The 17,408-nt window shown below is 39.4% G+C and overlaps 1 pseudogene; it reads left to right on the forward strand.

Moving 5' to 3' along the window:
- Window positions 1–11,948, forward strand: part of LOC101664003 — a 15,712-nt pseudogene extending 3,764 nt beyond the window's left edge.
- Window positions 11,949–17,408: the final 5,460 nt, after the last annotated feature.

Consider the following 17,408-nt stretch of genomic DNA (forward strand, 5'->3'; position numbering starts at 1 on the left):
GTGTATGGATTGGGATAACAGTTGTATGAGCCCCTAATAAAATGTTAAAAAGAAAAAAAGAAAACAAAAAATTAAATAAAAAGAGAAAAAAATAGAAATATATATATATAGAATATCTATATATATAAATATAGTTACATATAGAAATACACACACATATATACATATATATATATATATATATATATACACTAATAATAACTAGCAAAAAAAGCATAGATAATTCCAGGTCTGTCCATTGACCTTCATGACTATCTCCCCACTGGTCCTGGGGTATTCCGGATATATGTTTTGTGAAGGCCTATGTTGAGACCCTTCCCTGAACTTCCATTTCCCATTTTACATCTTTCTTTTTTTAATCATGGATTTGTGGTAGAGTCTCTGCCCTGATTTGTAGATCTTGAACATGTTACTTGAACTCTGAAATCTCATTTTCCTGGAGCAGCAGGCTGGCTTTCTGGCCCATGGAGGCAGAAGGCAAGGGAATAGGTGACTGAGAGGCTGAGGACCAGACAAAGACTTGGATGCTGGCTAAGGAGAGGCACTGCTATAAACCAAAGACTGTATTCTTCATGCTTCATGATCCTAACTGTAGTAACCTTTTAACTTCCCTAATAAATCCCCTTAATCATAAATATTGTTTTGTGAGTCTGGTGTGGTCTTTGCAAAGGATTCTCACACCCAGAAGAGAAACAGAGTGCCATGAGAGGATGGCTAGTGTCAGAAGAGGGTGCAAGGTGGAGGCGTGTCTGACCTCTGCTCTGGGGCAATCAGTCTACGGCTGGTGTGGGATTGGCTTCTCCTCCTTGTGTAACCAAAGGACGTCAGATGTGGCCTCCTTGCCATTTCTCAAATCATAAGAAGAAAACATTATATAAGAGGGAATGTGCTGATTCTCTCATCTCAACCGAATAGTCTGACAAAGGCATCTTAGAAGCAATTAAGACCATCAGGATACAAGGTTAAAACAAATTAATTATTAATGATCATCCCACCCACACACTAAGTATCTGCCTTTATTGTAATAAGCAAGAGACGCCAGGGTTACATTTTTTTTCTGTGTATTTTTTTTAACTTCTTTTCATTTATTCTCTAATCATTTTCAATTTAGCATACCATGTAAGCAAGAGTCTACAGGGCAGAGCCTTAGTTTCTCTTAGGATCTCCCAACTTCGGACTCGGATGGTTACAGAAAAGTCGGAGAGAGAGAAGGAAGGAAAGCAAACAATCTGGAATACTCGGAATGCCTTGGCTCTCCCAGGCCTATGGAATACACCTATATGTTTATAAGACCCTCTGTTATTTTTCTAAAAAACAAACGATATTTTGTTTTCAGTTACTTGCTAAATCCGAAAACTCCACCGAGATCACGCTTGGTGCTTTCAGCACTCCATGACACTGGTATTCCTTACACTTAGGATGCCCTCCACCAAGCCCTGCTTGGCCAACTCAATCCAGCAAAAACCACTTCTAGCACTGTTTTCATTGTAAAATTCTCCCTGCTTTCCTCAGAGAGCCAGACCACCCTGAAATCTTTAAATCTCTGTGGAAGCACTTAACACAGTGAATTGGCATTTAGAGTCAGCCTGCTTCCCCACTGCAAGGAGGTCGTTGAAGAGTACTGCTGGATTCCACACACATCTTTATGTCCCGTTTCTGATAAACTCTATATCAATAGCAGACATCATACACATGAGAACAAATAGATATTAGGAGTCAATACTTAATACATGGTTATAATGGCTGTTGAAAGACTAAGCTAGTACATTTCCTTGTAAAATGTATATGTAAATTACTATCACCTATTGGCTACCCCCTTACTCCCACTGCACTTCACTCATCACACCGACTCATCCCCTAAAGCAGTCCTTGTCCTTAAAACTTTAGGCCACTCTTAATAGGTAGAAAACTTGATTGGTGAGAAAGGATGAGTATGAAATAGAATACAGCGAAGTACCTTACAGGGAAGTGGAGAGACAAAGAGTGACATGGTGTGGAGTGGACTACAGAGTGCAACACACTTAATAAAGCTACATCCTACTTTGTTAAGCTTATGTATGCAACAATGGGCTCCAACAAACCACTGTTGTGAGTAGGCCCCGGGACAGGGTTGTACATTCTGTTGTACATAGAGTTTCTATACACCTATACACCTAACAACAATATGCATATTTCTGCTTCACTGGTTTGGCTCCTCTAAGCCAGGAACTACAGATATTAAGAGTTAACATAATAACCAAATACATTTCAATTTTCCTGCTTACCTACTAAATTTTTAAAAGCTTCAGAAATGAGCAATTAAGACTGACATAAATGCTAGAAATCTGAGAAATCGTTTAAATTTAATATCTGCCCATTAAAGGAGACCTGGTGGCATAGTGGGCCTTGCGCTGAGCTAGTTATCACTAGGTCAGCAACTCAAACCCACCAGCCACTTCTGGGGAGAAAGATGGAGTTGTCTGCTCCTATAAAGCCTCAAAACCTCAGCAACCCATAGGGGCCACTCCATTCTGTCCTCACAGTCTCTGTTCGTCAGAATTGACTTGATGGTCGCAAGTTCATGGAACATTAAAAAGGACATTGATTAAATGGGATTCTAAAACATGAGGTGAACAGCAGAGAAATGCTACAAAGAGAGAAAAAATGACAGAAAACGAGCAGTGTAAAAAATGTTAAACCTTAAATAGACATTAATATAAGGAAAATATTTCAGAAAGTCTTTCATGACTCTTAACTCCATGACAACCTTACATGTTCAGACCAAAATGCTGTCCTAATCCATGTATGATTGAGCTGTATAATTTTTAAAAGGAAAAAAGAAGACAAAAAGCTATTCCTTCAAAAAAAGAAAAAGAAAGAACATCATTTTTCATTCCGCCAGAATAAAAACTTTAGAAATATGTAAAATAATTATTTTGTCAGGGGTTTTTTGTTTTGTTTTGTTTTCAGATTCGTGACTCCTAGCTACCCCCTGTGATAGAGCAAAGTTGTCTCATGGGGTTCTGCTGGCTCTAATCTTTACTGAAGTGGATTACAAGGTCTTTCTCCTGCAGAGCATGAGTGGGTTTGAAGAACCATCTTTTCCATTAGCACCTGAGTGTTTAACTGCTGTGCCTTGGGTATTTATAAAAATCCACTCACTTGGCAGAAGGAGGGGAAGGAAGTTTTCCTGATCATAGCATATGAAGAAAAGGAAAACACAAGAAGCGCAAAGAAGAGTTCACTATGATGAAGACGATGGTGAGCAGTGAAGAGCAAGCACAAATGCCACGGGAGAGCCCATCTGCAGAACTCGAGGCCACTACACACTTCTCAGAGACTCACTTAGTTTGGGCCCTCTAGAGTTGCCATTCAAAATATAAAAAACAATTTTCCCTTGTAAGTATTTTAAGTAAACTTGTTAAGGCCACTTGCTCATGTACTTTCCTCCTCAGGCCACACCCTTATCTCTGAGAATCGAGGCCTAGAGAAATAAGAATCATCTATTATTATGTATTTATCATGGGTCAACTACATATATTGGGCCCTAACATGATCAATTATCTCGTGTTCAACCAAAAAGCACCTTAGCTCTTTCTCCAAAATAGGATATGACATAGCATATGTCTCTGGGGAATGGTCATTCTGTTGCTACCTGAGTCATATGCCCCTCCATTAAAAGTCCTAAGATATAAGCTTAGCCACTATTAAAGCATTTTTATATTTGATAATCGGGAATGGGAGGGAGGGAAGAAAAATACTTGGTAGTATATCATGCATGCAAAGATAGTCATATAAAATTAAAGAAAAAAACGCTCAACACTGTTCTAGTCCTAATTTCTATCGCTGGGCTCATGGTAAGTAGCTAATATTTACAACTTCCTCCTTCCAGTTCACATTTCATATTCCTTTGGCTCTTGGAAATCACCTTGGCTTATCATGGTTCCAATTTTGTGGAGTGATACAAGTCTTTATTCCTGAAGTCCTCCTGTAGTGCATACGTACTACTTCTTAACCCCAAGGTGCCATTGCAATCCTTTGATTCCCATGAACAATCACACTAGAATTGTTAGGACATGTTAGGTCCAAATCCACACACCATCAACACCAGTGAGCCAGCATATCTGGGAATTGACGAAAGGATCACAGTCATTCTATGCAGATAGAGTAGAGCCAGAAGATTGGAGAGCTGGTATATACAGTATCTGGACTAGGACAATGAACGTGCCCTTATTTCTCATCCAGACAGTTGAGAGCAAGCTGTTTCTGTTGGTTTGCCAGGCCAGTTAACAATTGGCTTTGTTTACTTCATGTAATCAAATGTTATTTACTTGTGCTCACTTACTGGTCTTTACTAGACAAATATCCCAGGTGCCAGGGAGTATGTCAGTTTGCTCCAGGAACAAGAATTCTGGAAGAGCAGCTCAATAGGAGTGACTGCCTGATTAATCACAATCCACTGTCATTCACATGTCCATCAGCATTTTGCATAGACATGAGTAATTGGACAGCCCATGCTTGAAGACAAGGAAACTGGTCAAAATCACACAAATTCTGCATGATCAAGATGCCAACCAATTCATCCCCCCTGAAAATCTAATCCATAGTACCTCAGTGTTTTTCTAATCACACCAAGTCGTTACCCATATCTGGAGCTGCAGATTCATTCATGGAAATTAGTTCATCTCACTTTTTGGTAAAGAAGGGTTTTTACTTGTTTGTTTCATTGTTTGCTTTATTTTTAATTTTTATTTTTTTTAACATTTTATTAGGGGCTCATACAACTGTTATCCCAATCCATACACACATCAATTGTGTAAAGCGCATTTGTACATCGTTTGCTTTATTTTTAACCCATCTTCATCCAAATATTAAATAGATTGCCAGGTAGGCACCCCATACGGGAACCAGACTTTCTCCTACACGAACTAAATTATCACTGATGAAAGTTCAGATCATTACCCACCTCCAGATGGTGGTTCGCTAACCTCTCAACAGCCTGGACGGGTCTTCCAAGAGCGTGGGGGCTCGGGCCAGACCAGCTGTGGACTCCGCAAGAGCCAGGACTGCCAGCAACCCCGGTGCCACCATCTCCAGCTGCAACCTGACTGAACATGCCCGCCGAACAGGGCCCCGACCCAGCTCCCCACGACCAGTGAGAGTCGAATTTGGCAACACTGCTCAGGAAGTAGGGCAAAAACCAGGAGAGACTTTCATGAAATGCGAGATTTATTTGCAACTTGTCCTACAAATGAAACAGATTTCACACTCTGATGCCGAAGCCTGGCTCCTCCCCTGCAGGTAGCACAGGTCATCTCATCCAACTTCATAAAAGCAGAGACTTGTGCATCTCATTCACTAAGGTGATGAAGAGACCCAAGAACGAGGCACAACTTCCAGCAGCAGCAAGGCTTGGAAACTTCCTCCTGGAAAGAGTGCCTGTCTCAGCATCCAGGTTCAGGACAAGCAAAGGGTATTTCCGGCAGCCCGGGCAGTCTGTTCCTGGATAGGCTGCAAGGATCACAATTGCACACGAAAGTGAACACCACTCGGCAAAGAACCGATTACTTCACAGGGGACTCAAAAGATAGCCCTCAAACGGGAGTGCTAAAAAGTGTAAGCAAGAGCCCATTGTCCCCAGACATCCACCTCAGACAAATGCATGACGTGTACAATAACAGAATTCCTCTCGTCATTGTCAGGAAGAGCATTCTCTCTTCCTCAGGGAAGGGTGACACAGACATCTAACACCGGCACCACTGTTTCTACCCCTTCGCCATAGGCCCACGTAGGTGTTCTCAAGAGAAGAACCCTTGGCACTTCAGAAACAGATGTATGAGGAGAGCAAACCAAGGGGCAACACAAAACAAAGCTGACTGATTGAATAAGCAATGGAGAGCTATCTTACAGAAGAGGGGACGAAGGGAAATGTTGAGAAGTAAGGAGTGAAGATGACCGGTCCTCTGGCGACTAAATCTGAAGATGGCCTTTAGCTAATCTCTTATACCTCTCTCTGCTTGGATGTTATTACATAAGCTCAGCATCAGACATTGGTTAAAAAAAAGTTAATAAACTTATACCAACGTAGCAATAACTACTTGAGCCACAGACACTGTCGTGAGAAGCAGGGAAGAAATTGAAATTGTGAAAGATTTCATTTTACTTGGATGCATAACCAACACACATAGAAGCAGCAGTCAAGAAATCAAACCACATATATTATATTGGTCAAATCTGATACCCTCTCTAGAGTTGAAAAGTAAACATATCATTTTGAGACCTACGTCGTGTTTGGTAAAGTTGTAGTTATTGTTAAGTGCCATCCAGTTGCCCAATCCTACACAATCCTCAAAACTATTGGTATGCTTTAGCCCATTATTGCAGCCATTGTGTCAACACATCTTGTTAAAGATCTACTCCTTCACAGACCCCCGACTTCACCAAGCATGTCCTTTACCAGGCATGTCCAAAGGACATGAGACAACACGTAGCCATCTTCTCTTTTACGGAGTATTCTGATGTACCGCCTCCAAGATAGATGTCTTTCCTCTTCTAACAATCCATAGTACTTTCAGTATTAATCACCAGCACTATCGTTCAAAGGCATTCGTTCTTATGTAATCTTTCTTTTCACTGTCCATCTTTGGCATGCATATGAGGTGACTGGGAACCCCAGGGCTTGTGTGAGGTGCACCTTAGTCCTCAGAGGGACATCTTCGCTCTTTAACACTATAAAGAGGACATTTGCCCAGTGGAATGAACCACTCGATTTCTTCACTGCTGCTTCCATGAGTGTTGAATGTGTATCCAAGTGATTAGAGGGTCACCAAAAGAAGAAGGGAACCCCAACAAGATAAATTGACACAGTGGCTGCAACAATGGGTTAAACACAGCAACCATTGTGAGAATTATACAACACCCAACTGTATTCGTTCTAGTGTACATAGGGCAACATTTTAAAAAATCATTTTATTGAGGGCTCTTACAGCTCTTATAGCAGTCCATACATCGATTGTGTCAAGCACATTTGTACATATGTTACCATCATCATTTCCAAACCATTTTCTATTTCAGCACAGGGCAATATTAATTAGAACCCAAGTGATGGCATCTAACAACAGGACCAAAAAGCCCAGTTCATATTTCAGAGGATGATTTTCATGAGCTTGAAAAGTATAATATTTAAATATTTTATTTAAACCCATTGTTCTTAAGTGTCCAGTGTGTCTTACACTGGCCTGGTGTTTTAGTATTCATCAGCACACTTCTTTTTCCTCCATAAGCAGAAACAAATCAGTATTCCTATTCAGATCACAGCCCTGCTGCAATCAATTGAAAAAACAGTTCCTTGAGATGTGGCCTGCTTCCAATGGAGGTGGATGCTGTGGTAAACTTTGCTAACTTTTGGCCAACTATGGAGCCTGCATTTGGCTTGTCAACCTCTGGTTTTCTGAACTTGAGTCAATGGCCTGACATCTGACTAGCCAACCTTGGAGTCCTTCACCTCTGTAACCACCAGCTTGTCTTCTTCCTGGCAATCTTGGGTTCATCACCTTCCAATGCTGTGCAAGTCAGGAGAAGCCTCCAGCCCAATATCTGACCCATGAGCCCGTGGAACCTGCTCAGACTTGCCCACCAGTACAACTGTGTGAGACATTTAATTTATTTATATACATTATATTTATTTATATAAATATTTTAAATGCACATATACAAGCTTCACTGATTTTGCTTCTCTAGAAAATCCACCCTAAGACAGACAGACAGACATGTGTGGTTAAGTAGAGAGTTGGTGAAAAAGAGCAAGCTCCTTTACAAGGTGGATTGAAACAGTGGTGGCAATAAGGAATTCAAACATCGTAAGAATTGTGCAGGCCCAGATAGTGTTGTTTGTTTGTTTTTGTTTTTCAGTTGCCATAGGGTCCCTTCGAGTCAGAACTTAACGATAATAAGAACAAAAATTTGGAAAGGAAATTAGTCCTTAAAAACTGCAGTTGAAAAAAAAAAAAAACTGCAGTTGAACTGTTACTCTGCCAATACATTGCCCTTCTTCCCCTATAAGAGATACATATTGGCTGCAAAAACCTCAATCTTACACCTACATAATTTCACATCAGCTTAAAGGATTATATGGTCTCTTCAGAGAAAATAACACTTAAGCTATCAATGGTTTCTTTATGTAATATATTAAAGCCTTTAAACAAGCTTGAAACAAAAGTTAAAAGTTTTATTAAGGTAAAAACATAAGGTATGTCCTACCTTAGATCTACAAACTTTATTTGTAGGATTTAATATTCATGAAATTTCCTTGGATCTTTAGTTTATATTAATTTCAAATGAAGATAACCTAAATATCCACCAGCCAGGGAATTAGATAATTATGTTGTTGTACCTCCGCAGGACAAAATAATCCATGGAATGGTAAAAAGTTGTGTTTCTTTAAAAGCAAAGTGTTTTCTATGAAGCGAAAATAAAAGCAGGTAATAGACTAAACAACAAAACCTATGATATGTAATATAAGTGCCCAATTTTTTAATCACTTTATTGGGGGCTCATACAACTCTTATCACAGTCCATACTTACATCCATTGTCTCAAGCACATTTGAACATTTGTTGCCTTCATCATTCTCAAAACATTTTCTTTCCACTTGAGCCCTTGGTATCAGTTTATCATTTTCCCCTCCCTCCCTGGTCCCCTGTCCCTCATGAACCTTTGATAATTTATAAATTATTATTATTTTGTCATATCTTACACTGTCCGCCGTCTCCCTTCACCCACTTTTCTGTTGTCCATCCCCCAGGGAGGAAGTTATATGTAGATCCTCATAATAGGTTTCCCTTTTCCACCCCACCCTCCCTCTGCCCTCCTAGTATGGCCACTCTCAGCACTGGTCCTGAAGGGATCATCCATCCTGGATTCCCTGTGTTTTCAGTTCCTATCTGTACCAGTGTACATCCTCTGGTCTAGTCAGATTAGTAGGGTAGAATGGGATCATGATAGTAGGGGTGGGGAGGAGAGTGAGAGGAAGCATTTAGGAACTAGAGGAAAGTTGTATGTTTCATTGTTGCTACCCTGAACCCTGACTGGCTCATCTCCCTATAACCCTTCTGTAAGAGGGTGTCCAGTTGCCTACAGATGGGTCTTGGGTCCCCAATCTGTACCCCACCCTCATTTACAATGATATGATTTTTTGTTTTTTGATGCCTGATACCTGATCCATTTTTTAAATAAAATTTTATATGCAGGTAAAATTCAATATGTACACCATAGCAAACTATGGATAGCCTTAAGAACAATGGGAATTCCAGAATACTTCATTGTTTTCATGAGGAAATGTACATAGACCAAGAGGTAGTTGTACAAAACAAGGCAAAGGAATACTGCATGGTTTAAAATCAGAAAGGTATGCATCAGGGTTGTGTCCACTCACCATACTTATTCAATCTGTATGCTGAGCAAATAATCAGAGAAGCTTGGCTATATGAAGAAGAATAGAGTATCAGGATTGGAGGAGGATAATCCATACTATGCAGATGACAAAAGTGTGCTGGTTGGAAAGTAAAGAGGACTTGAAGCTCTTGCTGATGAAGATGAGGATTACAGCCTTCAGTACGGATTACAACTCAATGTAAAGAAAACATGAGAAATGGAGAAAAGATCGATGTCGCCAAGGATTTCATCTTGCCTGACTAAGCATTCATTATTCATAGGCGCCACAGCCAAGAGATCAGTTTGTTGCATTGGGTAAATCTGCTGTGCAAGGATTCCTTGAAGTGTTGAAAAACAAGAATATTACCTGGAGCACTAAAGTGCATCTGACCCAAGCCATGGGATTTTCACTCACTTCATATGCTGTGAAATTGGGACACTGAGTAAGGAAGACCAAAAGAGAATCAGTGCACTTCAGTTATGGTGCTGGCAAAGAAGATTGACAGTACCGTGGACACCCAGAGAATAACCAGATCAGTCATGGAAGAAGGACAGCCACAGTACTCCTAAGAAGGAAGGATGGCAAGACTTCGTTTCACATACTTTGGACGCATTAGCAGGAGAGACTAGTCCCTAGAAATGGATATCCTGTGTGTTAGTCTGGGTAGACTAGAGAAACAAATCTATGGACGCATATATGTATATGAAAGAGATTTATATACAAGTGCAATTGAACACTGAGAAAACATCCCAGCCCAGATCAAGTCCCTAAGTCCAATATTAGCCCATATGACGGATACCAATCTGTAAAGTCCCCTTTAGACTCACGAAACACATGCAATGACGCCAAATGTAGAAGATCACAGGCTAGTGGGTAGAAAGTCTTTGGATCCAGTGTCATTGAAAACATCTCAGCACTGGCAACATCAGAGTGGGTCCATGTGTCTCGTCAACTCCTATGTCTCCCAGGGTGTGAGCAGAGAGAGAGTCTCTCCTGCCTCCAAGGAGGAAAGTACCAGATTTCCCAGAATTATCAGAAGGCCATGCCCACACAGAATTCTCATTGGCTATCTCCAGATTGACAGCCTACACTCCACCCCTATACTCTTAATCCTTAAACTGACACCAAATTAGGTGATTGCCATATCCTGTTTGGTAAAGTAGGTGGGGAGCTGGAAAAAAAGGAAGACCCTCAACAAGAGGGATTGAATCTGGCTACAACAATGAGCTCAAACATAAGAACAATTGTAAGGAAGCCCCAGGCCTGAGTGCTGTTCCAATCGGTTGTAAGTAGGATCACCTATGAGCCAGAATTGACTCAACAGCAGCCAATAACAACTTTAGCTCTATAATAACCAGATCCCATAAAAACTAACAAATAAATTGAATTTACAGAAAAGAATTTACCACAAGGAAAACCATAAACAAGAGAAAAACTAATCTGAAGAAAGTATTTGTATGTGGATAACACAGGGATTATTTTTAATATACAATTAATTTTTCCAATAAATAATAAAAAGATTAAGAAGCCAATACCAAAAGGGAAAGCATATTTAGAAAATAAAACAGGAATTACTTTTAAATGGGTGAACTGTTAACTCTCGCAATCAAAATTATATACAATTACATTTTATCTATAGGCTCGACAGAGATCAGGAAGTTTTTCTCGGCCGGGCTGGCCCAGAGTAGCCCAAGGTAGTCAACTTTGAGGATCGGGTGTCAGATGAGGAGAAGGTACGCATAGCTGCTACATTCATCACTCATGCATCTCCTGGAGAATTAATGAAGTGTTTAATGATATCCAACTACTACTTATTAATGACAATTTCCTCAGGGAAGGGGCAGCACATGCATTTGCCCAGTATAACATAGATCAGTTCACATCTGTGAAGATCGAAGGATATGAAGATCAGATTGTAATTACAGAACAAGGTAACCTGGGTAATAGCAGGTTTGGGGATCTAAGAAACAAAATTTGCTCTAAATTTGATCACTTACAGAAAGAAGCAAGTGGCTCCCAAGCCGAGGAAGTGGGTGGCAACCTGAAGTCTTGGCGAGAACCCTGTGGCAGTGGTCTGAGAGCCTACGTGAAAGATCTTTATTCCAAGGCTTCAGTACTGTTTATGCTAAAACTCTAGATAGGCAACATACCATTATTGTTTGCGTTGAAACCCACCAGTTTCGACCTAAAAACTTCTGGAATGGTCGCTGGAGATCAGAATGGAAGCTCATCTTCACACCGCCTGTGGCCCAAGTGGTTGGAGTGCTAAGATTCAGGTTCTATCTTATGAAGATGGCAGTGCTAAAAGATGTACAGGATTCAATAACTGTCTCATATGAAGCTAAAATTGCCAAGGAGTTTATTAAAATCATAGAGCATGCAGAGAATAAGCTCAGTCGGCAATTAGTGAAAACTATCAAACCGTGTCAGACACCACACTCAAGGCCTTGTGCCAGCAGCTCCCAGTTACTTGCATCAAAATAGACTGGAACTAGATTCTCAGTTACAAGATTAACAAAGAAACACACATTGTTTAAAAGCTGAATCTAAATTTTTCAGTGTGTGGTTGGGGGGCTGGGTGGCTAGGGATTCAACATATGGTCACATGATAAATAGGTGGTTTATAAACAAGAGTGGCATTTTACAAGGGCTTTCAAAGTAAACAGATTTTCTAGCCACATGGGATACTCTTGAATCTCTAAAACTGAATTATTTTATGTCCTCTACTTTGTAATATTCTATTGTCACTGTATCTACTTTTTGGTTGTTTTGTTTTTAAATTCTGCCACACTTCATGTTGGAGAGAGAGAGATCTATCTTGGAGCGATGCTACTGTTTAGAAAATTTTCTTAGCCACTTCAGAATGTATTACACAGTAACAGAAACAAACAAACATCCTCACAACCGAAGCTATAAGCAACATTGTAGTAAAGGAGAAAAGAATGAAGGATGTCATTTTACTTGGTCTATAATCAACACTCATGCAAGCAGCAGTCAAGAACTCAAACAAGATGTTGCTTTGGGCGAATCTGCTGCACAATATTTCTTTAAATTGTTAAAAGGCAAAGATGTCACTCTGACACTTAACTTGGTTTTTTTTTCCCTTTCTTTCCTCTCAAGAACATCATGTCCGTCATGACATCATCGCATGACTCATCTGTTCTTCAGTTTAGTATCCTATTAATCTATTCTTGATACTGGAGCCCTGGTGGTGTAGTGGTTGTGCATTGGGATCCAACCCACATGGTCAGCAGTTTGAAACCACCAGCAGTTCTATTGGGAAAAAAACTGGACTTTATACTCCCGTAAACAGTGACCGTCTCGGAAAGCCACGCGGCATTTGCTAAGTCCGCATTGACCCAATGGCAGTGAGTGAGCGAGAGTCTTGAGAGCGTTTCTAAACTCATAGGGGGCGTACTCAGGGACTTGTTTTCATGTTCTTCAGCAGGAGCCTGCCTTAAATTGCATGTGAGCAATTAATGGTCTGTTCTGCAGCCAGCCACTGGCTTTGTTCTAGCTGATGATACTGAACTTTTGCCTCATCTCTTTCCCCACAGATGTAGTTGACTGGATTCAAGTACATTCCATCTGGCCAGGACTACATATATAGTAACCTTTTATGTTGCTGGAAAAAGGAGTTTTCAGTCAATATATTGTTGGTCATGTTTACTAAGGTTATATTTGCCAACTACTAATATTTTCCTCTGCTTTCAACTTTCACATTCCAACCAACAATAATTCTCAGAGATTCATGATTGCATGTTTGAGCAATTTCAGACTGCAGCAATTTTATTTAAAATTTTAATTTCTTTATCTTTGGCTCTAGTTATTGGTGGGTAAATTTAAATAATAGTTTTATTAACTTTTATGAATATTATTCTATTACTGACAACATTCTGTTCCCCTCTTTGACTTCATAATTTCTTCCCTTTGCCTTAGCTACTCTATGACTAAGAGCAAGCTTAAGAGTCTCTTCAGACATCCACTTTGATCTTCTTTCTTTTCTTCTTTTTAATGACCTTTTTCTTTCTTCATGTATGATGTTCCCGATGTCATCCCACAGCTCATCAGATCTTCTGTCATTAATGTTCAATAAAGCAAATAATCTATTGATGAGATGTCTCAAAATTCAGGTAGAATAGACTCAAGGTCATATTTTGGCTCTTGTGGACATGTATTAACTTTCTTCTGCTTCATTATGAATTTACATATAAGCAATTGATTGTCTGTTTCACAGTTAGCCCCTGGCTTGGTTTTGAGTTTCTCCATCATCTCTTCCCCAAATTGTGGTCAATTTGATTTCTATGTATTCCATATGGAGAAGTTCACATGTACAGTTTCCTTTGGTACTGTTGAAAATGGGTATTTGGTATGGAGAAGTCATTCATCTTGCAAAATTCTATCATGCAATGACCAGCTTTGTTTCTATCAGTAAGCCCATATTTTACAACTACTATTCCTTGCTATTTGTATTCCAATCATCAATAGTTGTCAATGGATCCTGATTGCCTGTTTGATCAATTTTACACTGAAGGCACTGGTAAAATTCTTCAATTTCTGCATCACTAGCTTTAGTGGTTGGTACATAAATTTAAACAATAGTTGTGTTAGTCTGGGTTGACTAGAAAAACAAATTCATAGACACTCATATGTGTATAATAGAAAACTTTATTGCAAAGAATAATTGTATATTAAGAAAACATCCCAGCCCAGTCGGGATCAAGTCCAAAGTCCAATATTAGCCCTCTTCAGACTCACACAAAACACACAATGATACCAAATGCAGGAAGATTACAGGCCAGTGGGTGGAAAGTCTTGTGGATACAGTGGTAGTATAAGCATCTCAGTGCTGGCAAGGGTCTCACATGGCTCCTCCAGCTCCAGGGCTCTAGTGTAGCTCCATGTGTCTTGTCTTCAGGAATACAAAGCAGACAGAGTGTGTGTTTGGCCTCCAGTGAGCTTTATATCTGTCGCATCTCCAAATGAGGTCATCAAGCTGAGACCTGTTTGACACACTGACTCCACCCCTTAGCAAGCTGACAAGAGATTATGTAACTGCCACAATAGTCTTGACCAATAATAGTTGCATCGATTGGATTTCTTTGTGTTCGAATAAGTATAACTAGAATGCTCCTTAGAGGCAAGGTTAGCAAGGCTTTGGCTCACATATCTTGAACATGTTGCCGGGAGAGACCAATCCCTGGAAAAGGACATCGTGCTTGGTAAAGTAGAGGGGCAGTGAAAAAGAGAAAGGCCCTCAACAAGAGCGATTGACACAGTGGTTGCACCAATGGGCTCAAACCTGAGAATAATTGTGAAGATGGCGCAGAGCCAGGCAGTGTTTTGTTCCATTGTACAAAGGGTCACTATGAGTCAGATCTAACTTGATGGTACCTAACAACAACAACTGACAAACTCCAGGATATATCTATCCTTAAGTGTTCTTTGTGATGTTGAGTGCAATACCATTCCTCTTCAATTTGTCATTGCTGGCATAGTGAACCATATGATTTTCTCATACGAAATAGCCAGTATGGGTTCATTTCTACTCACTAGTGCCTGGGATATTGATTTCTGTACAATCCATTTCATTTTTTTACTACTGCCAGTCTTCCATGTTACAATTTGTAATGGATGTTTGTAGATATCTTTTCTTATTTTGAGTCATGCCACATCAACAAGACAGTCTCAAAAGTTTTGCTTCAACCATGTCATTAAGGTGGCCTCTATTTTGATGAAGCAGGTTTTGCCTAGTTATATTCTCAGTGTCTTTCAACTTGAGGGACTCATTTTCTGATACTATATCATATAATGGCCCACTATTATCCATAAGGTTTTCTGTAGTGGATTGTCCCTTCCTTCTTCCTAGTCTGTTTCCGTCTGGAAGTTCTGCTGAAACCTATCCGAAGACCCACCCAACCCAACCCACCCTCTGACATTTAAATACCTGTGGCCTAGCTTCCAGCATCACAGCAACATGCAAGCCACCACAGTACATGGAAGCAACAGAAGAGTGGTGGTCAAAAAAGTATAATCACATAATTTAATTGATTTTGTGTTACTTGTTTGCCCTCTCACTTTCACTCCATTAAATTAATAATCAAAGTCTGCTAATTTTGCCTCCAAAACATATCTGAACTCTGTTTATTCCATGGCACAATATGCTGATTGCCCTCTCCTGGTTGTTGTTCCCTTCCTCCTTCATTGTAGAACTCCTGATTTTGAGCTAGACCTGTAGTCACCAAGAGTAACCATTTCACCTGCCAACATCACCTGCAACCATATGGGATATGAAAGTCATTTTGTCCAATGAGCTGTAGCAAAAAGGATCATTGTAATTTCTAAGAAATGCATAAAGGCTGGGGACATAGCCTTTTCCCTACCGTCCACAAGAATGATGGGAACACGTCTGGAATAAGAGCAGCTATCCAGAGTCCGTACATGGAAATACATAAAATTAAAAAGTGCCTACTCTCTGATGAATTTGGCATCACAATTTTAACTCTAGGCTGACTATGTGCAGGCTTCAATTTTGTAAGAAATAAATAAACATTTTCTGTCCACGCACTGTATTTGGGGGTTTCTTTCACAGCTCCTTCTAATTCAAAATTATAAAATATCTCCTCATGTCACCCATCCCTCACCAGTTCCAAATTCACTCAACTCAGCTGAACCACTACACCTGTCTCACAGCTGTCCGTGGCATATGCAAATGTGGCCCCTTTCTATATTCTCCACATTCTAACAGAATAGTCTTATAAAAATACATACAGGATCAAAGCACTCCTTGAGGAAATCAAGTCGTTCACAAGAGAGAGCCAACTGTCTTAAACTTGGGGAGAAAATAAGAAGTCTTCATCATAAGAAGAAAGAGGAAAATAACAAAAATCTAGTAAATAGTAAAATAACAACAAAGGAAAAGATAATAAGGAAATCACCAACAAAAAGAATTCAAAACAGAAATTTACAGTGAATAAACAAAAAATGCCACATGAAAAAATACACTGACAGCAACAAATTCAGGAATATCAATAACAACTCTGAATGTAAGAAAATTGGATAAGAGAACAGGCCCCCAAATATGCTGCATACAAGAATCACACCTTAGAAACAAAGGCAAAAATAGACTAAAAACCAAAGGACAGGGGAAAAATCAAGCTAATTAAAGAAAAATTCAGGAGTGGCAATATTAATTTCTGATAAAATAGACATCAAGGTACAATCCATCCTGAGAGACAAATAAGGGCACTACATAATGATCCAAGGGACAATTAAAGAAGATGTAACCATAATAAACACCTATAAACCAAATGACAGTTCCTCAAAATACACTAATCTAACTCTTATAGAATGGAAGAGAGAAGTAGGTATAGACATAACTGTAGTATTAGTGAACTACAATAATCAGACTCAAGGTAGGCAGAATAATAGAAACTCAACAAAGACACAGAAGAACTAAGCAGCACAATTAACAACTTGAACTCTTAGACATTCCATCCAACAGGTAATATACATTCTTTTCTAGATAGAACATTCTCCAGAATAAACCATATGCTAGGCCTCAAATCAAGCTTCAATAAATGAGAAAACATTGAGACATGACAATTTTCTCAACCTACAGTGCTATAAAGTTAGAAATCAACAATGAGGAGAGCAGGGGGATCAAAATACATGGAACAAAACAATGCCTTGATTTAAAAGTACTGAATAATTGAAGAAACAAAGAATGAAATTTTTTAATTCCTTGAAACAAATCAGAACAAAAATACAACATACCAACAATAGGAACAGTGGCATAAATATATGCTTTAAACCACCAGGAGGAATAATAAAGATTACAGCAGAAAAAGAAAAATGAATCAGAAAATAGAAAAATCAACAAGAGCAGATGTTATATTTTTGAAATGATTAACAAAATTGGCAAACCATTGGCAAATTTAACAGAGGAAAAGAAGATGTAAACATCAAGAACAAGTCTCAAAATGACTAACAAATTC

Source organism: Echinops telfairi, unplaced genomic scaffold, assembly GCF_000313985.2.
Source record: "Echinops telfairi isolate 266 unplaced genomic scaffold, ASM31398v2 ScPeMD7_70;HRSCAF=299, whole genome shotgun sequence".
NCBI classification, from domain to species: domain Eukaryota; kingdom Metazoa; phylum Chordata; class Mammalia; order Afrosoricida; family Tenrecidae; genus Echinops; species Echinops telfairi.